Source organism: Delphinus delphis, chromosome 11 (genome assembly GCF_949987515.2).
Source record: "Delphinus delphis chromosome 11, mDelDel1.2, whole genome shotgun sequence".
NCBI lineage: Eukaryota > Metazoa > Chordata > Mammalia > Artiodactyla > Delphinidae > Delphinus > Delphinus delphis.
The window spans coordinates 76,616,786-76,632,367 of NC_082693.1; the positions used below are offsets into that span (position 1 = coordinate 76,616,786).

General features: G+C 42.0%; 1 non-coding gene across 1 annotated transcript; it reads right to left on the reverse strand.

The window, feature by feature from the left end:
- Window positions 1-13,608: 13,608 nt before the first annotated feature.
- Window positions 13,609-13,681, reverse strand: TRNAV-CAC (transfer RNA valine (anticodon CAC)). Its single transcript has one exon. It is a non-coding gene; the product is annotated as a tRNA-Val (tRNA).
- Window positions 13,682-15,582: the final 1,901 nt, after the last annotated feature.

The following is a 15,582-nucleotide window of genomic DNA, read 5'->3' on the forward strand; positions in this document are numbered from 1 at the left end:
GCGTCCCAACTGGTTTCTTTGTTCTACTGTTGCCCCCAGTCCCTTTGCTACAAAGAAGCTCAAGTAATGGTTTTCTTAGACTAAAGTCAAAAATCTTTAACATGACTTCAAGACTCAGAGTGCAGGCTCAAGCCTTCGACAGGGCCCTTCTCCATCACTCCCTGCACTCCAACCAAGCTGGCTATCTTTTAGGTTCGTCATTCACACCCAACTCTTCCCACCTCAGGGCATTTGCACGTGCTGAAACACTCTCCATTCCTCACTGGGTTGACCCTTCTACAACTCAAATCTCAGATGTCATTCCCCAGTTTTAATCCTACAATGGCATCTCAAGGCCGTGAGGAAACTTTATGTGGTTTATAGGATTTTTTGTGAGCTTCTCAGAACTGACCAGTCTGCACCCACTGCCTCCAGGCTCTCAACCAAGCAGAATGCCCCTGAGTTCCTCAAATGTACGAGCATTCCCTTTGTCCATCAGTTTTTGTGTAGGTTGCTTCCTCTGCCTGGAAAAATCTTCTTGTGGCTAATTTCTGTCACCTTCAGGACTCACCCTGAATGTTACTTCCTCAGGAAGCCTTCCCTTCCCTCCAGATACTGGGTTAGGTACCTTCCCAATGCGTGCCTACAGCCCCCGTAATTATTCCATCACAGCGTTCACTATCCTCAACTGTATTGGTATTTGTAGTTCTTGCTATTTGGTAAACTGTATGGAGGCAGGATTGCACTTATATTTCTCAGAACAATTGAATAAATGACTTCATTTTAAAAAAATGACTTTTCCCCCAAGAAAGAGCAAATTAAGGTTAAAAAAATAGGAAAATAACAGATCGCAACAGGAACCATTCTAATAAGTGGTATTTTCTTCCTAGTATAATGAAGCAAATCTAGACTTCACTCAATTCCCTGTCCTAAGCAAGGGTTCGTGTGTTGTCACTCTTATTTTCACTAGCTGGCAAAGTATTCTTTACCAGCACTTGAACGCCCTGGGCAATCTTCGGCGTGCACACAAAAAGAACCGATAGGTACTGAACAGACTAAAAAGATGTATAACGTTGAATTTGTAAAATGGCAGGACATCTAAGAAAAGTAAATCAAGAAAACACTGGAGGACAGAAGACTAATCAACAACAACAACAAAAAATCTTCCATAGTCTGCTTTCCCAAAGGCATGAACAGCTCCTGTTCATTTGATAAAACTGCTTCATGTGAAAGATCTTCAGAAGCCCAAAGCCACAGCCCTGGTCTGGCCTCAGTGTGGATTCAGGGTAGAGGCACAACAAACAGAGGCCCATGCCCTGAGTTCCTGCTGCTGATGGCCTCGTGGAGCCGTCATAACTAACTCTGGACTGCCTACCTCCAAACTCCCTTACATTCAAGAGAAATACACTTCTATCTCATTTCATATCAGACAGCTTCATACAAAAGATTTTCCTTGACCTTTATCCCAAATCAGCCTATATGAAGGCAATGGTCCTGACTCTCTCCTCTGGAGGAAGACATTCCAGTTTGTCCCCCTTTACATGTCAGCCCTACAACTGCCTAGAAACACTGTGGGACTTGGTCTAAGAAAACCTGGATTCCCGTGTGATCTTGCACAAGTTGTTTAAGTGCTCTGAGCCTTATTCTTTAGCCACAAAGTGAAGACTCCTTCCTTCTATCTTCCCTAGAAAGATGGTTTACAGAGAAGAGCATAGATTTTTGAGTGAGATACAGATTCAAAACACTTAATAGCTATGTGATCTTGGGCAGCTACTTAACCTCTCTGAGCCTCAGTTTTCTCATCTTTAAAATATCTTACTTCATAAGGCATTTTAAGGATTGGATGAGATACTGAATGTGAAGCACTTAGCACAGAGGCTGGCATTTATAAGCCAGTGAGTTACTATAAAACAGTAGGGAGTTTCTATAAAACAGTAGCTATTATCATCTCCTTTTCCATTTTGCAGCGCTGTAGGTTATGGTAACAACTAACAACTAACAATTACTAAGCACTCCTGTGTCAGGCAGTGCTCAAACACCTTTCATGGACTAAGGATTTATTCTCACAATGATGTAAGTACTATTATTACCTCCATTCTACAGATGAGGAAAATGAGGTACAAGATATCAACTGATGTGTGAAGGTCACACAGCTTGTCCAGCTTGAGACGTGAGTCCAGGCCGTCTGACGCCAGGACCTCTGCCAAAATACACCATATTGCTTGCTGTCTGGGGGTAGTTGTCATGTCTCCCCAAGCAACTGGAGAGCTTCCTCAGGACATGGCCTGTACTGTATACATCTCATTGACCTCCATGGCAGCTAGCAGGGAACCTTACCCACCATGAGCCCTCCAAGCACCTGTGATATCTGATTGGCCGGCAAGACACAACTGATCAATTTCCAAAACACCTGTTTTGTCAAATGACCTTGAAGCAGACCACCTGTCTACTGAACCAAGGTGGGACACAGAGGGTCTCTGCCACAGGAATGGAAGCTCCCTACCCCAATACAGCTCTTGGGTTTTCAGTCAGATCCCTAAAGGCTTGAAAAACTCTGAGAACAATCTGACCAATGTTCATACACTCCTAGAGTTTGAACTCTCTGAGTTTAAGGCCTCTGTGATTCATTCGAACTAAAATACCTGCCAAACAGAATGAAATGTGCCCCAGAGTTTGCTGATCTGTAGAGAGCTACCATTTCCCCCTTAGCACCGATGGACAACAGAACTCTTCATGTTGTCATCACCACGGACGCTTTTACTGAGTATGTCACTGTGCACACTAGGTGCTAGGGATGCATACAATAGGACACAAACCTCATTAACATGGACTCCATTCATTTGGAATATGTGATAATTCTTAGTGTTGAATTTTACTTTTTCATTATCTGTAAAGGAATACAATATGCCTAAGACATGAATAAACAAAATCTATTCATCCATTCTATAAATATTTATTGTGAATCATTTATGTCCCAGCACTAGGGTAGCAGTCAGAGACATTATTTTGTATAACTCTCATTAAAAGAGAACTCTGCAGTGCAAGAAGTAATGTATCCATTTAAAATAAGTTAGAACACTGGAACATTAAATTATGGTACATCCATACAGTGGAATGCTATGCAACTATAATAAAACCACTGGGGTAGATCAGTTGGTGCTAACATATTAACAAGAGCGATTGCTGAATGAAAAAAGCAAGAGGTGGAACCCTCTTTAAAAGTATCCCAGGGCTTCCCTGGTGGCGCAGTGGTTGGGAGTCCGCCTGCCAATGCAGGGGACACGGGTTCGTGCCCCAATCTGGGAGGATCCCACGTGCCGTGGAGCGGCCGGGCCCGTGGGCCATGGCCGCTGGGCCTGCGCGTCCAGAGCCTGTGCTCCGCAACGGGAGAGGCCGCAGCAGTGAGAGGCCCGCATACCGAAAAATAAAAAATAAAAAAAGTATCCCATTTATTTGAAAAATAACAAGATGATGAATAAGAAGCTACATACATAAGTAGATATGCAGTGAAATTCTCAGGAAGTAAAGTCAAGAAAATCAGATGAGATGGTCTGGCATGGAAAAGCAACCCATTTTTTACTGTACTTTTGTAACATGGAATTTTTTTTCCATTTTCATAATATTAAAGCTAATCAAAAGAGCTTAGCATAAATTATTATTTATTGGTATGTCTGGCACATAATTGGAATTCCAGTATTTATTGCATGAATGTAAATAAATAATGCTATTAATTACCATTTAAACACATTAGTCTTTTCTATTCACTACATCAGGTCTCATCCTAGTAATACAGGCCAGAACACTTCGGAGTGAGTTCAAGTCCATGTATGTGCCTAAGGAAATAAAATTGCAACAATTCTGAAAAATATTCTGTAACTCACGCTTTTCCTTTATGCTCCCTGCCCTCTTCTATCTCAAGCTCTTCTCTATACACACACGTGCATGTGAACGCATGCACACACACACACACACACACACACACACACACACGCTGCGGCAGGAAAACAGTTCACTGACAAAAAAGAAAGACGGAAAGGAAGGTTTGGAATTAAGAAATGGTTTGCTGCTATTGCTAAAGGTTTAGGCTCGTCAATAATTTTTTAAGCAGATGCTGATTTGAAGAAGGCAAATCTATAACCTCGCGATACCACTTAATTGGCTCTGTCGATTAATTTTTGGAGTATGTTTTGAAGAGTTAGTTGGTGCAGATCCATTTGAAAACATCTGCATTATTCCTAACAGCACACCACAAAGATGTTCTACATAGTGAGAGTAACCCTTAAGCATCTTGAAGGCCTATCAACACTGAGCCCCAGGGTAGAAAGCCCTTCGGTAACCCTGGCCCGTCCAGCTGCCTCCGCTCGCTGCTACCTTCCTGCATGAGTGGTGGCGAGCTGGGGAACTGGAAACGGAGAGGTCTACTTTTTCAGTGCTGATGAAAGGGGAACAAATTATGTATTTGGTCTGAGTGCACAGTACGTTGTTTTAAGTTGTTTTGTTGGAGTTTTTCCCCCAGTAGCAGCAAGTATGGCGGGGGGGAAAAAAAGACATCTGGTAACTTCTTTAAGAAAATTCAAACACATTTATGGGTATAACTCTACTCAATCTGTTTCATAAATAAACCCCAGGCAATGCCATCAATTAAATATCTTTTTAGAGATGGTTTTAACAAGAGCAATGCCCTGGAAACTAAAATTCCAATATCCTAATAATCTTAAGAACCACCATGTATGGAAGACTCATTAGGTCCTGGCAGGCACTGTGCAAAGCACTTTATAGGCAAGCAACATTTTAATTCTCACAACTCAATAGGGTGTTATTACTATCCACATTTTGCAGATGAAGAAACTGAGACTCACTGAGAATTAACTTGCCCAAAGTCACACAGCTAGTGAGTGGAAGAACTGGGATTCTTCAGTTTTTGAAGAACTCCCGGGCGTCCTGAAGCACTATGCTCACCTGGCTTATCAGAGAGAGAAAGGTAAGAATTTGGGGGTCAAGGAAGGAGCCACTCTCTCCATGCACTAGATTTGACCTTCTATGACTTTCAGCACCTTTGGCAGAGCAGGCCAGGTGCGGCAGACAAAACAACAGGCCTGGCACTTCGAAGCCCAGGTTTGTCCTGGTTCTACCATGAGCAAACCTGCTAGCATCACTTAACCTGTCCAAGTCTTGCTCTCCACAGATATGAGACGAGGCGGCTGGACTAGAATATCCTTCAGTTCTAAAACTGCACATCTTTGAGCACGGGTGTAGAGAAATCATTTTCGGTAAAGTAGAAAAAAGTCAAATCTAAGCTGCAGAGTGTACAATTGAGTCCACTTTGCAGAGAAAAGTCCTGACAGATGGCATTAACCAGCAGTCAGCTTCCAATGCAATTGCACTCATGACCTCCAGTGGCCATTACTAAAGCCAGAGGTCCATTTCTGGTCATCCTGACTGACTGAGCGATCAGCGGCATTTGACAGAGTCAACACACTCTCCTCTTTGAAACCTTTTCTTCACTTGACTTCCAAGATACTCCTCTCTTCTAGATTTTCCTCTACCTCATTGTGAGGCTCCTTCCAAGTCTGCTTTGCTGCTTCATCCTCGCCTCCCCAACTCATGCAGTGCCTCAGGGTTTAGTCCCAGACCTCTCTGTCTACACTAATTCTCTGGGTGCTCTCATCCGGTTTCATGGATTTAAATGCAATCTGCATGCTGCTGACTCCCAAAAGTGTATCTCTATCCTGGAACTCCAGACTTTTACATTCAGCTGCCTACTCTGCTAGGATGTCTAATGGGCATTTCATGCCCCCCAGATGAGCTCTTATTTCCCACCTACCTCTGCCCTTAGCAAAGACCCACTGCAGTAAATGGGCACTACACCCTTCTCGGTGCTCAGGCCAGGGTCTCTCTGACTCCCACTTTACTGAGGGTTAAAGGCAAAGTCCTTACAATACTTACGAGTCCTTCCAGGTTCTTATCATCACTCATTTCCAATGATCTCTCTGCCTTCGTCTCCAGTGAGTCTTCCCGACTCCCGGCCACTCTAGCCAGCCCAGTTTAGGCGCTTACTATTCCCTCTACTTGGAGCACTTCCCTGGGTACCCACAGGCTCACTCCCTCACCTTTCTTACATATTGGCTCAAATATCACTTACCCTGAGCATTCTAAATTGCAAACTGCTCCTCAAAGCACTCTCTTCCCCTCTACCCTGCTTTATTTCTCTCCATAAAACTTCACCATCTGGGCTTCCCTGGTGGCGCAGTGGTTAAGAATCCCCCTGCCAATGCAGGAGACACAGGTTTGAGCCCTGGTCCGGGAAGATCCCACATGCTGCGGAGCAACTAAGTCTGCCCGCCACAACTACTGAAGCCCGCACACCTTAGAGCCCGCGCTCTGTAGCGGGAGAAGCCACCGCAATGAGAAGCCTGCGCACCGTAACGAAGAGCAGCCCCCGCTCGCCGCTACTAGAGAAAGCCCGCGCACAGCAACGAAGACCCAATGCAGCCAAAAATAAATAAATAAAAATTTAAAAAAACAAAAAACAAAAAACGTCACCATCTGATGTATTTTATATTTTACTCATGTATTTCTTTACTGCCTATATTCCCCAACCAGAATCTAAGCTCCAAGGAGGGAGGAAGGTTTATTGTGTTATTTATTGCATATCTCCAACACCTAGAACACTGCCTAGAACATAGTAGGCATTCTTTGTGGAAAAAAATGATTTAATCTTTAATGCGCCATGCATAGCTTGTGAAGGGTAGCAGAACAGGCCATCCCAAAATAAGCTACTTTAACATCAGGATTATTTTGAGCTGAAGACAAATGAGAAGAAGCAGATTCAAGAAAAATCCTCTGCCTTCCCCCTATTTGCCTAAGAGCAAGACATAAACTTGTAAAGGTGTCCCCACCCCCTCCTCCCTACCAGGAAGGACAGAAGTTAATCAATGAGGCACTCTAGACCCTTATCAGCCCAAGAAGGCACCGGAGAACTCTATATAACTATCCTTGCTAAAACTAGCCCTTATCTGCCATTAGTTTCCTTATACGTTTACCTTCCCACAAGCTGCCAACCCTAGAAGCACAAGGTCCTTTTCCTTTGTCTTGTCACTTCTCTAGAAATTTACTGTTCTCCTATTAAAATGCTACATAATCCCTTCAGTTACTCATCTCTGAGTGCTCCCATGTATGCATGATGCACATGTTAATAAACTTTTGTTTGCTTTTCTCTTATTAATCTGTCTTTTGTCGGTCTAATTTACAGGGCCCAGCTGGAAAACACAGGAGGGTGGAGGAAACAAGTTTTTTTCTTCCCCCTACATTTGGGTCCACTGGAGCACACACAGTAGCCATTTCTCTGTGAGAGGGAAGAAAATGATGAAATACTGTCTCAGACACTAGTTTCTTTTCCTCTCGTCTAAAAACCTGGGTCATTTTAGCATTTAAGGGGAAGCATATATTGCGGTGTCTCATTTAAACTTCACAGTCCCGAAAAACAAAGAGGAAATATGAAATCTTTAAACTAACTTTTAAAAAGTATCTGAATTAGGATTAGTACATTGTTTCAATTATACGTAAATTAATTTTTAACATATATATTTTTTTAAGTTGGGGAACTAATCATGCCAGGATTCCTATGGTACTCTTGAAACTGTCTTTACATATCAACAGCCTATGTTATTGTTTTTATCTTTGGCAGGTTGTACTGTCTGATTTTTCTTTCTTTCTTTTTTTTTTGGTTTTTCAAATTTGAAATCTGTCTTTCACCCACCATGATTCTGTAATGGCAAATGATGTCACCAAGTAAAAAAGTCAAAGCTCAGACACCAGCATGAAAGAGCCTAAGGGTCTAAGTCACAGGTCCACTGCTCTATTATCTAGAAGGATTTTGCCAACTTATTTAACTTCCCGGATCCTTGGTTTGCTCATCTGTGAAAGGATAAGTTAGCCACCTAGTAAGATTTCTGTAAGGATCAATGAGATAATCCACATAAAACAGCACAGTGCTTGGCAAAGAGGAAGCACTCAATATATATTAACTATTATTATTATTATTATTATTAGACTTTATCTGAAGGCTTTGGGTCTCAAAATTTGGAGGGCTTATATATCCCAAACTCAAGTCCTACCTGCTGCAGTAAAATATTCCCTTCTTCAGTTTGTGCCTAATGACAATGTATCCATTTTCTAATAAAGACTAACAAATCAGGCCACCTTAAACGTTCTAACAAGATATGTGAATGTCGGTTTTAAAGGCAAAAGTCTTGAGGGGTCAAGAACTGGCTGATAGGTAAATGAACCAGCTGTTCAGATCTAAAATAACACAGAGGGAGATAGCCAACTGGAAGAAAAGAGGAAGGATAAGAAAAAGACACTATCTAGAAAAAAGGGTGAATCTGAAAGGATGACTTCAGCATTCAGGACAGTGTCAGCTTTATTCCCTTCTTAAATAGGGTTATTGGACAGATAAATCAGGAGAAAGCTAATTATTCTACGCTTACCAATGCAGTACTTTATAACAACAAGAAGTAACATTTACACAGATTGCACTTACCACGTGCCAGACGTTGTTCCAAGGGCTTTATGTGGATTGCCCACTTCATCCTCACAACACCTTCTGAGTGGGCACCATCATTATTCCCCTTTACAGCTGGGGAAACTGAGGCACAAAGAGTAACGTGCCCAAGGTCCAACAGCTGGCAAGTGTCAGAGCCAGGGTTTGAACCCAGGCAGTGCAGTTCCAGAGCCTGTGCTCATAACCACTATGGTACACTCTCCCTGATGCACGTTTCCTGATTTCAGAGAGATGGGTGTGTGTTGTTTTTCTTTTGGGAATTGCTCCTCTCCCTCAACTCTATGTGACTCTGGACAGGTTGAATCTGCCCCCTACCTTACCCTCAGCCACAAAAGTGGGCACATGTGACCCAAAATAACCAGGCAGAGTCCACCTCTGAGATTTATTCTATTGAAGCTAGGAAGAAACTGTCCTTATCCTCTCTTGGACTGACAGCTGCAAGGTTATGACTTCAAAGTGGTGAGGGCCCTTGTACCTCACTATACGGAGGCATAAAAAAGTGCTTAGAGCAGAGAGGCCAACGTTGGACAGGGGCCAAAATGAGAGATGACTAGATAGAAAGACGTATGGAATAGGATGTATGAGTCCCTGGATCTACCTGTACCTGAAGCATGTGCTAATTCCTGCTTTTCTAAGTCCTGTATACATGAGTCAATTAATTTCTACCTTATTATTTAAGCTATTAGTCCCTATAACTTGCAGCAGAAGAAGCCCAAGGAATAAATTTAACTAGGCATTTAACATCATCAGGATGAACTGAAGAAATATAAGCTACATCCTAAACAATAAGGTAGATTTACAGCTAAAGGAACATATATGTTCATAGATTACACATGCATCTTCTGAGCACCCATTCTGTGTCAGGTACTGTGCTAGTCACAGGGGAATAATGACAAATAAGACACTGCCTTTGTTCTAAAGGAACTCACAGTCTAAGGAAGCAGGGCACATAAGGAAACAAATACTTACAGTACAGTGAGCAAGCTGGTTAATATAGTCCCTACCTCAGGGCCTTTGCACTTGCTGTTTCCTCTGCTGGAAACACTATATTCCCAGACCCATAACTTTCCAAGGCTGGTACATGAGTTTCCTAGGGCTGTTGTAACAAAGTATCACAAACTGGGTGATTTAAACAACAGAAATGTATTGTCTCATAGTTCTGAAGGCTAGAAGTTCAAGATCAAGATGTCAGCAAGGTTGGTTCTTTCTGAAGTCTGAGAGAGGAGAATCTGCTCATCTTCCCTCCTAGCTTCTGGTAATTTGCTGGCAATCTCAGGTATGCCTTGGCTTGTAGATCTCTGCCTTCACCTTCAAACGGCCTTCTCCCTGTGTGTTGTCTGTGTTCAAATTTCCGCTTTTTATGAGGATACCAGTCACATTGGAGTAGAGGTCCACTCTACTCCATTATGATCTCACCTCAACTAGTCAGAGCTGCAATGACCTTATTCCCAAATAAAGTCACATTCAGAGGTACTGGGGGGTAGAACTTCAACATATGATTTTTTTAGGGTGTACAATTCAACCCATAAGAGCTGGCTTTTTCTCATTATTGAAGTCTCAGTCCAAGTATCACCTTCACAGAGAGGCCTTCCCTGACCACCCATTTGAAAGTGGTTCTCCCCCAGCCGACCGTCACTCTATCTCAATGCCTTACTTTATTTTCCTTGTACACTTACCACTACCAGAAATGACCCTACTTGTTTATTTGGTTTCCATCTGCCTCTCCACACTAGAACGTAGACCCCATGAAATCAGGGACTTGGTCTTGTCCACTTGTCTCCCAAGCCTAGAGCAGTGCCTGGCACGTGGTAGTATTCAATCAGCATCAGTTGAATAAATGAATATCACTCGCCCATTCATAAATATAATGCCACAGAGTGCCCCAGCTATGAAGGAAAACAAAGCAAAGTAAGAGGATAGAGGAAGATGTGCCATTTTGAATAGGCTGGTGAGGGAAGGCTTCTGAGTGCTGACACTGAAGCAGAAAAGAGCAGTTTCAATGACAGTGAGGGAGACAGTGTGACAGGAGTGAGGTCCAGGCGTGAACAGGATGTGAGGAAGCAGAGGGCAGCAAGAAGACATGCAATAAAGGAAGCTGAGAGTGGGGGGCCTGCACTTACTACCCTCTGTCTGGACCTCCAGCTAACAAAATGCTGTGGTATGTCTGGAAAAAAAAGCTTTCCCTTATTTTTACCACAGCCCTAAGCCCTCCCTCCTCTGTCCTCTGGGCATTTTGTCCTTTCTTCTACTGCAGCACTTTTATTTTTTTTTAACATCTTTTTTGGAGTATAATTGCTTTAAAATGGTGTGTTAGTTTCTGCTTTATAACAAAATGAATCAGCTGTACGTATACATATATCCCCCTATCTGCTCCCTCTTGCTACTGCAGCACTTTTAGCATTTCTGTGGAATTGTAAGTTTTCCATTCTACCTGCCTTTTGTCCCCTCCAGCGAGCTCCTTGAGGGCAGGGACCCCACTGGGTACCCAACAGATATGGAAGAAAGGGAGCATCTGTCTGGTGCTTCTCCTTGTAGATGCCCCTTCTGCTACAAAGACCAAGTTTTCCCCATTTAACACAAGGCTTTCAGGAGTGATGTCATACAAAATGGCACAGCAGAAAGCTCTAGGGGTCTTCCCTCCACCCAAGCAACACTGAGGTGGAAGAAGTGATCAGAATCAACTATGTGGGAAGCCTGGAACCTAACTGGACACTTACAATGCCTGACGAAGAGAGAGGCTGTTGAGCTTTCATAAGTGAGCACCGTGGGTAAACCGGCTACCAGCCATTCCTCAGGTCCGTCACAGCTGTGGGGAGAGCAGTTCACATTCCTAGAATGGCAGGCTGGTGCCAGGATAGGCAGTGGGGACCTCATCCTCTAAAATTTGGGGTTATGCTTTCTGGTTGGCCTGGTGGTGCTTGAGGGACTGACACAGATGCTTGCCTTGGTTGTAGCCCTCTCAGCGGCAGCAGCTTCTACTGGTGGCATCCACTGGAAAATTTTAAGAGAGACACACACACACACAAAAAAAAATCCCTCTTTTTTTTTTTTTTTGGCCACACCACGTGGCATGTGGAACTTCCCTGACTGGGGATCAAACCCATGCCCCCTGCGGTGGAAGCACAGAGCGTTAACCACTGGACCACCAAGGAAGTCCCAATCCCTCCTTTTTGGAGCTACACATTTAAAGATACCTTTGTCAGGCCACTGACTGACCTCCAAGATAATTCAGTGAGCAGACACAACAAGAAATGCATATTTGCAAAAAAATAGTGTGGAAAAGTCACAAATGGAGAGCATCAGCCCTCAACAACACCAACGAAAAAATCAGCAATCCCTGAGGAGCGGGAGAATGAGATTTCCAGAGTTACCATGGTATACTACTATATATTTTTAAAAATCTATTCAATGAACTAAAAGAAACTATGAACAAATCATTAAAAGAAATAAGAAAAATGTGGTATGAACAAAATGAGAATATCAACAAAAAGATAAAAATTATAAAAAGGAAGTCAATTCTGGAGGTTAAAAGTATAATGACTGAGATGAAAAATTCACTAGAGGGATTCAACAGCAGATTTGAACAAGCAGAAAAAAGAATCAGCAAACTTGAAAACTGGAAAAATTGAAATGATCAAATCTGAGCAGCAGGAAGAGGGAAGAAAAGTGAACAGAGCCTACGGGAGCTGTGGGACACCATCAGGCAAACCAACATATGCACTGTGGAAATCCCAGAAGAAGAGAAAGGAGCAGAAAGTGTATCTAAAGAAATAACAGCCAAAACGTTTCCTAAGTCTGAATATATACATGCAAGAAGCACAACAAACTCCAAGAAAGATAGAGTCAAAGAGATCCACATGGAAACACATTATAGGCAAAATGTCAAAACCCAAAGAAATAGAGAAAAATTTAAGAGCATAGAGAAGTGACTCTTCATGTACAAGGGAGTGTCAATAAATTAACAGCTGATTTGTCATCAGAAATCATGGAGGCCAGAAAACAGTGGAATAATATTTAAAGTCCTGAAAGAAAAAATAGTCAACCAAGAATTCTACGTCTGACAAAACTATCCTCCAAGAATGAAAGAGAAATTATGTCTATATAAATGAAAGATAAAAGAGTTCATTACTTGGGCTTCCCTGGTGGCACAGTGGTTGAGAGTCCACCTGCCAATGCAGGGGACACGGGTTTGTGCCCCGGTCCGGGAAGATCCCACATGCCTTCCCTGAGAAATGATAAAAGGCTAAAATGAAAAGAAACTCCAGGCCATAAGAAGAAATAAAGAACACTGGTAAAGGTAACCACACAGGTAAATATAAAAACCAGCATTATTGTACTTTTGATTTATAACTCCTCTTTTTTCCTATATTACTTATAAGGCAAGTACACAAGACAAATCTATGTTATTGGCCACACACGTATAAAGGGGTATCTGTGACAATAACAACGTAAAGGGGGAGGAACAGAGATGTAGAGGAGCAAAGTGTATACTACTGAAACTAGGTTGGTATTAGTCAAACTAGATTATTGTAAGTTTTCTTTCTTTTTTTTTTAGTATTTTTTAACATCTTTATTGGAGTATAATTGCTTTACAATGGCGTGTTAGTTTCTGCTTTAAAACAAAGTGAATCAGCTATACATATACATATATCCCCATATCTCTTCCCTCTTGCATCTCCCTCCCTCCCACCCTCCCTATCCCACCTCTCTAGGTGGCCACAAAGCACTGAGCTGATCTCCCTGTGCTATGTGGCTGCTTGTAAATTTTCTTTCAATTTCAAATGCTAATTTTAAAATAAAGTTTATAAGAAATATGGTGTCACTGTGGAAAAATTATTAAATCAAATAAGAAAAAAGGTTGAAATCACCTCAAACCATACCAGCTTTATCCTGATTGAGTTGAAAAAAAATCTTTTAAAATATTTATTTATTTATTTGGTTGTGCCGGGTCTTAGTTGCGGCACGCGGGATCTTCATTGCAGCATGCGGGATCTTCATTGCAGCATGTGGGATCTTTAGTTGCGGCATGTGAACTCTTAGTTGTGGCATGTGGGAATCTATTGTAGTTCCCTGACCAGGGATTGAACCTGGGCCCCCTGCATTGTGAGCGCAGAGTCTTACCCACTGGACCACCAGGGAAGTCCCTGAAAAAATTTTTAGTATTTTCTAGATATTTAGATATTTTCTAGAAGAGCCAGACTATAGAGGGGTGCATTTCAGACAGAGGGAATAATATGAGAGGAGAAGAGTGGCAGAAAATATTTTTTTTCTTTTTCCTCAAAGAAATAGGCTCTCCTTTGCTTAACAAGATTTTTCAAAGTACTCTGAATATCAAAGACACTAGAGTACAAGAATAAAGAAACAGATTTGTGCAAACCTACCCAGGTTTTAATTTGGATCTATCATTTACTGCCTGTGTAATTTTGGGCAATCGTTCAATACCTCAGTTTCTTTATCTGTAAAATGGGAATAATAATAGTACCTACTTCATGAGGCTATTGTGAGGAATAAATGTGGATACATGTAAAGCACTTAGAACCAACCCTGGAACACAGGTAAAGTCTACTAAATATTAGCTCTTCTTATAATCATACAATCATCTAAAAAAGTCCTGAGAGGCATAACTGAGGTTCTAGCAAGGTCTACAGCTGTAGCAATAAATAAAATTTAATATTCTTTACCTTATTCCACAGTCAAATCAATCCATTTCCTATCAGATGCAGATAATTCTTATCTAAGATTTAGAACAAGTGTAAAACCTAATCAATATTTTGGTATTTCTTTTTTTTTTAAAGTCTTCCATCAGAGTTGCCAACTAAAGAATGCCATACAGCTCTACAAGGATTAGGTCACTGCAGCAGCTGACCTTTAACACAGCCTGAAAGGAGTTCAGGGAGGAGATCAGGAAAGAGGCGCTCTGTGCTCTGGGAAAACTGGCAGAACAGGCCTTCAAATAGATATTTTCAGGAGAAACTTTTTATAAACCTGGATTCTTTCATCTTCCCATACTTGGAAAAGCACTACAACCATAAACTAAGATGTCTGTTCCTCCTGACCATCGGCAAGCTCCTACCAGGATGTGTGCTTGGTTGCACGTACCCCCTTCGCCAAAATCACATACTAACCTCCCCACCTCTTCGCAGTGGTTCCTGAGAGCTATCTGAGAGGTTGTCTCCCGGGCTATAGTTCTCAGAAAGTCCCCAGATAAAACTGAAACTCACAGCTTTCACACTGTGCATTTTTATTTCAGTCGACAGAGTAATAATGCAGTTAGCTCCTAAAGCTTTCTTCTAAACCAGAATTAGTGTGTCTGTGTCTTTCCATCATTGCTGTAGCCACAGGATATATAACAGGATATAAACTCCCATGTTGCTACCGAGAAAGCTAAAATGGTTAGCCATATGAGATTTATTCATTCATTTAGTCATCTGTTCAACAAATACTGAGTACCTTTAATGTGCCAAGTACTGGGGAAACAGGAATAAACATTACAGACAAAAACCTAAGTTTACATTCTGATAGGTAATCATAGATGGAGAAGGAGGTGGGTCACTGAAGCTCGGGGGTTTTGGGCAGAGGCAGGAACGGGGTTACTATTCTTATCTTGAGTCATTCCAGGCCCCTCTGATTTGGAACTATATTATATCACATTGTATTCATGTCAGACTCCTGACCTAGAGGTAAAAACCATGCAAGTTAATTCCTTAAGTCCCTGGTCACTCCTCACCACCATCACCCAGTCACCCGGGCCAGAGACCTAGGAGCCAAAAATGACCCAAGTCTCTGGGTCATATCCAAAGACAAATCATCACATAAGAGCCACACTAGTAAAGATGAGCTTTTTGTTTCTTCGTTTAATTAGAGCTGTGTACCTAGATGACTTTTTAAAAAAATGATCTCCATCTTCTCAGAATGATTTAACTAGATTCCTGTCTGAGGCAGAAACAAAACCACTGCCTTCCAAAACCAGACTTCCCGATATGAGTCTTGGTTTGGACAAGTCATTCAACCTCTCTGAGATTGAGTTTCCCCGTCTGTTA